Genomic DNA, 11,211 nt, shown 5'->3' with positions numbered 1-11,211 from the left:
CCCTTCAAAAAAGAAATTAAGTCATTCAGAAGCATACTGTTAAATTTCAATGTGTTTGTGTAGTTTCCCAAGTGTCTTTTTCTCTTTTTCTTTTTTTTTTTTAAGAGTCTCACTCTGTCACCCAGGCTACAGTACAGTGGCACAATCTCAGCTCACTGCAACCTCCACCTCTGAGGCTCAAGTGATTCTTCTACCTCAGCCTCCTGAATAGCTGGGATTACATGTGTCCATGACCACACCTGGCTAACTTTTGTATTTTTAGTAGAGACAGGGTTTCACCACGTTGGCCAGGCTGGTCTCAAATTCCTGACCTCAAGTGATCCGACTGCCTTGGCCTCCCAACATGCTGGGATTACAGGCGTGAGCCATCACACCTGGCCTTTTTAATGATTTCTACTTTTATTCTATTGAGGTCAGAGAAGATACTTCTCTGAACTTCAGTTTATTTGAATGTCTTAAGACTTGTTTTGTGGCCTGACATGTGGTCTATCATTGAGAATGGTCCATATACTCAGGAGAAGAATGTGTATTCTGGAGTTATTGGATGAAATGTTCTGTAAATATTGATTAGGTCCATTTGGTCTATAGTGCAGAAGAAGAAACAGTATCTGATATTTTTTTTATCTGCACTATAGACCAACTGGACCTAATATTGCAGATTGAGAAGCTGATGTTTCTTTGTCGATTTTCTGTATGGGCAATCTGTCTAATGCTGAAAGTGGGGTGTTGAAATCTCTAGATATTATTGTACCAGGGTCTATCTCTCTCTTTGTTTCTAATAATGTTTGCCTCCATCTGGTGTCCCCTCCTTCCCCATGCTGTGCTCACGGTTGTGTGAAACGAGTATTCCAGAATGGAATCCAGGCCAGTGATGGGGGGATTGTCCTCGAGGAAGCCATCGGAGTCGCACCTGCCAAGGACAGTATGTGTCCTCTTTGCATAAAAGGATGTTAAGAGCCTAGTCCAGTGAAATGTTTAACGTTGATGGGTTATAGTCCCCTGACCTGAAATGTACCACTGAGTTGCCTCCCAGAAACCTGGGAATTGATTTTCCTCAGGATAAGTGCACTTTGTAAAAGACTTCAAAAGTTCAGACCAGTATTTTAAAAAACAAAGTCTCCAGCCTGGAGACACACAGCCCCTGCCCAGCAGGGGCATTCAAGGAGCACCCTTCTTGGGGCCACCTGTTGGTGACAGGCTTAGGGAAAGCAGGCAGGGCCTGTGGAATCTGCTTTTAGGGCACCAGCATCAGCTTCTGACTGTGCTCACAAGGGGACTCAGTCTTCCAAGGCCCAGGGTGGGTGCAGCCATCTTCAGGGTGAGCTGATGTGCTAGACCCATGCCCATTGCAGGGCTCTCCTTCCAGAACCCCTTCCTCCTGCACACCCACACTTCACTCTCCTAACCCCTGGCTCCCCAACAAGCCACCCCGACAGAGAAACCAAGGAGGAGGTACTTTAGGGGAGCCCAACAGACCCAGACAGGCAGACTCACACTGAAAATCCTGTGGGATTTCTTGCCGGAGATGAATACGGCATGTGCTGAATGATTATAAGCATCATTACAGAATAGCGATTTCATCTGACTTGCTGCCAACATAGGCTTGCTGGGGAAGGGCTGGAGAGCACATTGGCGTTCCCTTTAAGTAGGAATTGTTTTGGTGCTTTTCTTACACTGGCAATGGTGTACATCCCAATCCTGGCCTCGCACTGAACCCTGACAGAGGCCCCGGTTCCTTCCAGTCCTCCAAGGTCTCTGGGAAGTCACCCTCTGCGCCACCCCAGAGTCGGAGGGGCTTGTGGATCCAGCTCTGCTGCCTTGGGCTTCTTTGCTGGTGGAACCCTGCTACATTCAGGCACCTCCGCTCCTCCACCTGCTTCAGAGGAAGGTGGTGCTTGGCCAGATCCCGACTGATATGGTTTGAACGTGTGTGCCCCTCAAATCTCATGTTGAACTGTGATCCCCAACGCTGGAGGTGGGCCCAATGGAAGGTGTCTGGGTCGGGGTTGCAGGGGGTGGGTCCCTCATGAATGGGATGGTGCCGTCCTCTTGGTAATAGGTGAGTTCTTCCTCTACTCGTTACCGTGAGAGCTGATTGTTAAAAGGAGTCTGACACCTTCTCTCTCTCTCCGACACTCTCTTGCCATGTGACACACCTGTTTCCTGTTTGCCTTCCACCAGGAGTAAAAGCTTCCTGAGGCCTCACCAAAAGCTGAGGAGATGCTGGTGCCTTCAGAACTTGCCTGTATAGACTGCAGAACTCAGAGCCACATAAAACTCTTCTCTTTATAAATTATCCAGCCTCTGATACTCCTTTATGGTAACACAAAACAGATTAACCCACCAACTGTAAAAGCGTGCAAGGCCATCCTGTTTAACCTCACTGCCCTGCCATTGACCGTGCACTGCTTTCCGCCCATGAGAAGCAAGTGGGTGGCTGTAGGGACCTGTAGATAAAAGACGTGGAGAGAGGCTGAGGCCTGGTGTCTGGGCCAGAGGGGAGTCGGCTGCAGCACGCAGTCACAGGGCTGTGGGCCCACGTGAGAGTCCAGAGACTGACATACCTGGGCTTCTTGTAGGGGACTCAGTTATTGTCTTTAAGTTACTTGCAGTCAAGTTTCCTACTGCTTGCAGCCAAAAGTATCTTAAAGATACACTTATGTAAGACTTAGAGGACTAGACTTCATCACTCAACACTAAATACTCTGCAGGCCAAAGCTGTTATAACAAACCCAAAATTCCAATTCTGTTTACTATAGCCTTACTGATAATGCATTGTATAATAAAAAGCGAGATGAATCATAAAATTGAAGTTCTAACCAGGTTATATGTCTATTTATATGTCCCTGGGTTACCTTCATCTATTTATATGTCCCTGGGTTACCTTCATCTATTTATATGTTCATGGTCTGGTATTTTAATCAACCACTTGGATAAGGACATAAAATTTATAGTTATTAAATACAATGCAGATTGGCCAGGTGCAGTGACTCACGCCTGTAACCCCAGTACTTTGGGAGGCTGTGGAAGGAGGATAGCTTGAGGCTAGGGGTTTGAGATTAGCCTGGGCAATACAGCAAGACCCCATTTCTACAACAAAATTTTTAAAAATTAGCCAGACATGGTGGTACACACCTGTCATTCTAGCTACTCAGAAAACTGAGGCAGGAGGATTGTGTGAGCCCAGGAGTTTGAAACTGTAGTCAGCTATGATTGTGCCACTGCACTCCAGCCTTGGCAACAGAGTAAGACCATGTCTCAAAGAGTAAAACACTAAATAAAATAAATGGGCAAGTGGCCAAAGCTGAGAGGCATTGACAATCCACTAATCATAGATTAAGCATTTGAAAATATGAACAGAATTTATTTGTATATTATAATAATAATTTTCCATGAGCAAATGTAATTTATTCCACAACTGTAAAGATATCTTAGTATTAGGAAATTCATAGATTAATTTAGAGGTCACCTTAGGAGATTACATTGATAAGTCAAATATGAACGTCTACAGAATTATTTCAATAGATGCCACAAGAGCACGGAAAGAATTCAACATCTATCACTGATGGGGAGAAAACTCAAGAGTAGACTGGGAGCAGGTATATCCCTCCTTCACATAAATATCTCAGACCGACAGTCGTATCTTGCAGAAGAGTGAAACACCACGGGCATCACCTTTAAATTTAAGCCCCACAAAAGATGCCCCACTAAGCAGCAATGTCCTGTGAATTCAGACCAATACGATAACTAATAAGGAACATTTTAAGTGCTTGTTATTTATGTACAGAGAGTTCTTCACAACTCTATGACATAGGTACTGTCGTTTTTCTATTTTACAGGCAATGAAGCTGAAGTCTAAACAAATGTGACAGTATCGAATTCACAGTATGAGGCAGAGTTTACTGAGCCTAGATCTCTCTGTTACTGACATAAACCAGAAGTGAATTGCATTCCTATTGGAAAGGAAATAAAACTGTCATTACTTATAGAGTATGTAATTATATAGCCAGAAAAAAAAGACTAAAAACTGTTAAAGTTAATAATAATGTGGTAAAATGACTAGATACAGGATAACTATTTACATATAATTATAAATAATGTTCCTATATGCTAGCAATAGTGGTTAGAAAATATAATGGAAACTCCTTTCATGACAATGACAAAAAAATTAAAATACAAGTAGAAATCACTTTAACAAGAATTTATGGAATTTGTATGTTGAAACTCCAATAACTTTAGACACATTGACTAAATGCAGAGACATTCAATTTTTTTGAATGGGAAAAATTAGCACTATAAAAGTCTTCCCAAATTAATGTACAGATTTAAAAAACACATCAAAATCTCAATGGAATCTTTTAAGACCTGAAAAAATGATTCAAATCTCATCTAGAAAAAGGAACTGACAAAAAATAAAAATTCTAAAGTGTTAAGGGGAAAAAAGTTATTACAGGTGGGCCTACCAGATCTTACAAGTTCTCATAAAATAACAATAAAGCCAGCATGGACCCAAGTAGAGGCACACGGGAGCTCTTCTTACTCTTCTTGCTACTTTTCCGTATGTGTGAAATAACATCAAAATAAGGAATGACATTGTATCAAAGTCAATATGGGTGCCCACAGCACCTGAGTCTATTACACCAGGGGTCCCCACCCCTACCCCCGCCACGGATCGCGGCCTGTTAGGAACCAGGCTGCACCGCAGGAGGTGAGCAGTGAGCGAGCAAAGCTTCATCTCTATTTACAACCACTTCCCATTGCTCATACTACTGCCGGAGCCTCACCTCCTCTCAGCTCAGGGGCAGCATTAGATTCTCACAGGAGCACGAACCCTGTTGTGAACTGTGTATGTGAGGGATGCAGGTTGCATGCTCCTTATGAGAATCTAATGCCTGATGATCTGTCACTGTCTCCCATCACCCCCAGATGAGACTGTCTAGTTTCAGGAAAACAAGTTCAGGGCTCCCACTGATTCTACATTATGGTGCATTGTAAAATTATTTCATTATGTATTATAATGTAAAAATAATGGAAATAAAGTGCACAATAAATGTAATGTGCTTGAGTCATCCCAAACCATTCCCCTCCTGGCCAGTCCATGGAAAAATTGTCTTCCACGAAACCAGTGCCTGGTGCCAAAAAGGTTGGGGACCGCTGTATTACACCACAGAGACTTATATATCTGAATAGATCCCAATTGCAAGTCCCTAGAAGAGAATCCACTGAGGCCCGGTCACCTCTGGGCAGGGTGGCCGGCCCTGGGAGGCCAGGGCTTCTGTCTTAGGTGGGGAGGGCTCCTGGAGAGAGGGACCGGGAAGTCAATTCCCTGGAGTGTTCAACCAGGCAAGGCTGACTGGACACTCACTGGGATAAAGCACTGTGTTCAGGAGTTAGGTCAGAAAGTCCACCTTTTAATGAGCCTAAGAAGACTGGAGGCCAACAAGTTCATCTTCACAATCACTGAAATGTCTCTGAAGCACTGAGGTCTCAGCAGCAATAAAACAGAACTGTGATAAGATGATGCAAGGGAAGGATGAGTGAATGGACAGATGGACGGGCAGATGGGCCTGTAGAAAGAAGGGTGGATTAACAAGGGAATAAACTTACCTGGATGTCCAGGAAGGATTTGGAACTCTTTCTACTCTGACCTTGCGTAGTTCACTCTCCTTCATAAATGGCCTGACCCTTCCATTTACAAGTACCAAAAAGGTTTTTCTCAGACAAGCTTGTCTCTTCTTTCATCACGCAGGCTTCACTGCAGCACTTTCTCCCCTGCCAGTGGGACTTAACTCCATACAAAAGGCATTCTGTGTGTATCTTTCAGGGGGCCACCCGAGATGACGGTCAGCATCTCCTGTTTGCTGCCTGTGGGTGGGTCAGGATCCAGCCAGCAGTGCAGGCACAGAGGGCCACAGAGCAACCCGGGTGACATCGCCACACAAAGCCCAGCCAAGCCCACTCCTTCAAGGGCAATGAAGGGCACGGCTGCCCGGCAGAGGGCTGGCCCTCAGAGGGCCAAGTCCAGCACACAGGTGTTGTGTTGTGTGACAGTTCTGCAGCAAGCAGCCAACTCAAAACCTCACGTGTGTGATCGTTTCTCCAAACACTTCGAGAGGCGGGTCACAGCCACACGGTCTGATTGACATCACGTGACACACATTTGCCTCACCTCCTTATGCCAAAATGAGGCATATTCAGTTTTATCTCCACTAATGGCTCTTCAGCTATACCTTGTAATTTCAGTTTATTGTTTACTGGTTGCTCTAGATAATTAAATATGCATCCTTAACCTAAAATGTTTAGCATTGAAATAGAAACATTTTAAATGACAAAAATAAACAATTATTGTTTTAGAATAAACATTTTTTAAAAGTAGACTCTTAAGTTTAACCCTTGTTCTACATTCCAAAGGTAGGATTTGGCTCAAATATTGAAAATTACAAGAAAGTGATGCTGGTTCAAAATGAGAAACATTCTGACTGGACAGGTTGCCTGTTGCTGGTATCAATCAAGTAGAAGCAGGATATTCACCTGCTACATGAAATAATCATGTTAAACTACGTATAATGGTTACAATTTGTTTGTAATCCTCAACTTATACTAATTCTAATTCTCACAACTGCAGATGCTAAGGATTGTTAGAATGAATGGCCTTTATAATCTTTTCAACTGTGAGTCCATATACTCTGGTACATCTGTCCCCTTTATTCCCAAATTTAATTTATGCTTATCCTAATATGGACCTTATACATCAACAATGATTAAAAATACCACCTTAGAGGCTGGGCGCAGTGGCTCACACCTGTAATCCCAGCACTTTGGAAGGCTGAGGTGTGTGGGTCACCTGAGGTCAGTAGTTTGAGACCATCCTGGCCAACATGGCAAAACCCCGTCTCTACTAAAAATACAAAAATTAGCCGGGCGTGGGGGCAGGCACTCGTAATCCCAGCTACTTGGAAGGCTGAGGCAAGAGAATTGCTTGAATCTGGGAGGTGGAGGTTGCAGTGAGCCGAGATCATGCCACTGCACTCCAGCCTGAGTGGCAAGAGCGAAATTCCGTCTCAAAAATAACAAAAAATCCTTTGGGATTTCAGTTTAATCATGATGAACTAAACACACATACTCATTTCTGCTTCCTCTGCAACCCCAACTGAAAGGCTAGAAGGGATTTTTTAAAAAGGTTGGGTGGGACAAACAAAAGGAATAAGCCCATGAGGACAAAGAAAACAAGATGACAGCAAATGCTATCAGGAAAATTTTGGTAGCAGGAGAGTTGGTGGACAAATGATAACTTAGGTTTCTGCTTTTTCCACTCTATTAGCAGCCAGTGAAGAGGTGGGTGTTTGGGAGTGGTGACAGAAATAAGCCATGTAGCACGCCAGAAAACGTCCTCTCCACAAATCTGAGACCTAGAAGCAATGAGTTTCCTGGAGGTGGCCATGCTGAAACACTTAAAATTCTGGATGCGTAAGGGCAGGAGTCCTGGATCCTTGCCAGTTACTGTAGCTATTGTTATTGGTGGACTTCAAGTCTACTTCATTGCTACTTATCTTTTTTTTTTTTTTTTTGAGACTGAGTCTCGTTCTGTCGCCTAGGCTGGAGTGCAGTGGCGCTATCTTGGCTCACTGCAACCTCTGCCTCTCAGGTTAAGCAATTCTCATGCCTTAGCCTCCCAAGTAGCTGGGATTACAGGCGCATGCCACCTCGCCTGGCTAATTTTTGTATTTTTAGTAGAGACAGGGTTTCACCACATTGGCCAGGCTGGTCTCAAACTCCTGACCTCAGTCTCCCACAGTGCTGGGATTACAGGTGTGAGCCACCACGCCCAGCCTCCTTGCTACTCATTTTCTACGTGTCTTCTCTCTCCCATGTTCTTCTCCTGCACTCTTGTGGGTTAATCAAGCATTTTTTGTATTCAATTTTATCTCCACCAATGGCTCTTTAGCTAGCTATACCTTGTAATTTCAGTTTGTTTATTGTTTCAGTGGTTGCTCTAGGGAATTAAATACGTATCCTTAACTCATCACAGTCTAATTCATATTCCTGTTATATCACTTCCTATCTGATGTAATCAGCTGTCTTACAAGAGCAGAAGTTCGTTGCCTCACCATGCAACCTTTGTGCTATTGTTTCAAATATTTTATTTCTACATGTTAACAAACTTTATTATTTGGTGTTCTTTGTAGATAGGTTCTTTCAACCAACTTCCTGGATACATTTTTTCTTCCTTTGTAAAGGGAAAAAGACACAGGTCTACATAGTACTGAAAGATAAAAGCATCTCAGACTAGTATTCCTTCAATCACTGAAGTGTCTCTTCCACTTTCATCCTATTTTTAGAAGAGCAATCAACACTCTAAGAACTAAAAGAGAAGGGAACTCGTGTCAGATTTGCATACAATGTTGAAGGAATTTAAAATTATTTATAGCTCCTTTTTCTTTCCAACTGACTTTTTCATTGGAAATTTGTTCAGAAAGTTAAAGGCACATCTCTTAACCAGAACAGAACATTTTGTACAGCAAAACAAGAGAGAAATTTCAAACTAAAAAGAGATTTCATCACAAGGTTCGTATTTGGGAAGTCACTTTGCCACCTACCAACTTTGAGTGGTTTCAAAATTTAGTCTAAAATATTATTTTCAAAGGCAAAGAATGAGAACAGAGAGCTTTTAATTTTCGGAAAAATCAAAAGCATCAAAATTTGGATCTGTGCTTTCCAAGATTTAAGAGCTAGAGGTTAGAAATTATTTAAATTTTAATTATATGAAAATTAACACCAATTACTTTGATGCAACTGGAGACATTCTGTAAATTTAATATTTGTGCCTGGCTAGGAACGATGTGTGGGAATGAGCTTCACCTGCCAACAGGAGGTGCATCTTTTTAAAACATGCATCTTTTTAAAAATTAGAGTCAACAAGACCCAAAATAAGAATTTTCTAAGAAATTAAGATATAATTTCATTCTCCCTTTAATGAGAATGTCTATACGCTTCTCAAAATCTAAAAATCAGAAGTTTTCTTTTTAAAAATTACTATGTATGCCTGCTCAGATTGGATATTTTAGCAATTGGTTTAGTTAGTTTGGTTTCTGGTAAACTTTGTATAACCTATTATGCCGTCAACAAAAAATCCAATAAAGCAATACCTCAACTCTACATTTTTTTTCCCCAATATTTTTTTAGTGACATTATTCCTGACAAATTGAGAACAGAGGGTCAATGAGACACAACAGGATTTTAGGACAGAAAGGGGAGAGATTGCCTCCTATTGGAGAAGGCATTCAACACTTAAATTAGGGTTTTATCTATCTGAGATGAGCAATATTCAAGAACTTAGAAACCTCCCTCATACACCAGGTTGCAAAAAAGAGACATGTAGGTAACGGATTCAAACCCAGTTGAAGAGCATGGATTTTTAACTCAACTGACAAAAAAAAAAGGGGGGGTGGGGTGGGGGGACGGGTGGGAGACTGACCACAAAAAGAAATGTACTCCACCAGCATCTGGATGGTCACACCCAGGTCCCAAGACTGCCAGTCTCAAGGTTTGTTGTTTAGTCCCTGCGAAAGCCTCACATGGTCACCACAAAGTGTCACCCACAGTTCCATGATCCATAGCAGTTTTACTCCACTAACCATGGCTGGCCTAAAATGCCCGGTCTTGGTCTAGATTAGGTGAGGACTTATGAAACCAAGGAAAATGTCAAAATAAGTACAGAGAAAATGAAATTCAACAATCCTATACTGATTACATTGTGTAAATGGTGTTTATACCTAGGTGTAATAACACATTTTGTAATAACTGGGCTCTTTGTTTAGGCTGTTTTACAGATGCTTAAAAACGTTTAAGTGTATTTTTACTACCTGTATCCCTAGGTAGAGTTACCTGTATTTGACTCGTGAGCAATTTCTAAGATTTGGTTTGTCATATTTATAAGTCTGCTCCATTAGGTGTTTGCAGTTTAATTGAACATGTAGGTGGTATTATAGTTTAAGGAGGGTTTAAGCATTGAATGTTAATCAAAAACATTGATAAGCAAAGGAAAAATGAAAGTGACTGCTTTCATAATTACTATATGCTCTATAAGTTGAGTGTAAAGGTTTAAGGCAGAAAAAAGGTTCCTCGAAGGAATTAATTTTAATATACAAGATAATAATTAAAGCATGATTACATGGGAGTATTGCTTCCCATGGACAAAAGCACTTCTTAGGAACAAAAGCACTAATACTTTCTACAAGAGTGATTGTCACTGATTTCTACTTTACAACTATAGGGCTGTGCAAAATGAAACTAAAATCAGAAACTATGACACCAATCAATGCATTCTTATGAAATTCAGAAGATGGCCGTGTCTCTGGTTACTAGGACTTCTAGAAATTGAGTGCCTTAAAATCCTAAAGATTTTACAGACCATTAATATTAACATGAAAATTGATCTTCTGCTAATGCAGTGTCTGTAATTACTATGAGAAAAGCTCTATTTAATGATTTTCCACATTTCGAAAAGTGAACTACATATAAGCAATGTTTAAACTTTTAGTAAAAGAAAAAATTAGTTTGATCAGACTACCTCTTTTCTGGCAAACATGAACCCCTTTAAGGAAAATCGAGTCACATGAACCCACTGACTAATTTATCCATAATTTTAACTAATTTCTCCCACAGGATTTCTATGTTGAAAATGAAACAATCTTTGATTCTTAAACAGGAGATGGATTCTATGAGTGGCTTTCTATAGGAGAAAAAACTTGCTAGAATAAATGTTTTATTAGCTTTAGCACATCTACTCAATATTCATAGAACTGCTAGGAATAAAAAGTGAAAATAACATGAAAATGAATGAAAAATGAGACTCAGAGAGATCAGCTGATGGGGTTAAAAAAACAAAAGCCTCAGAGGAGGCCTGCATGCCACATATGTACTGCTAAAGGGATATGGTTCTAGAAACAAAAGGGGAGAGAATAAAATATCTATTGGCAATGCTTAAACCAAAATGTAATAAGACAAAACAAACTTCAGGCACTAAAAACCAAGGATAAAAGTACTGAAAATAAATCTAACACTAAAACTTTTCACTGAATTCCAAAAGGAAGTCTTTTGAACCACAGTATCATGTTAAAAACTAAGATTTTAAAGCTATGCTACCACTAAGGAATAGTTGCAGACTGTGTGTGTGTGTGTGTGTGTGTGTGTGTGTGTGTGTGTGTGTGT

This window comes from Mandrillus leucophaeus, unplaced genomic scaffold, assembly GCF_000951045.1.
Source record: "Mandrillus leucophaeus isolate KB7577 unplaced genomic scaffold, Mleu.le_1.0 Scaffold556, whole genome shotgun sequence".
Classification (NCBI taxonomy): domain Eukaryota; kingdom Metazoa; phylum Chordata; class Mammalia; order Primates; family Cercopithecidae; genus Mandrillus; species Mandrillus leucophaeus.
Note: the sequence above shows the minus strand (reverse complement) of the source record.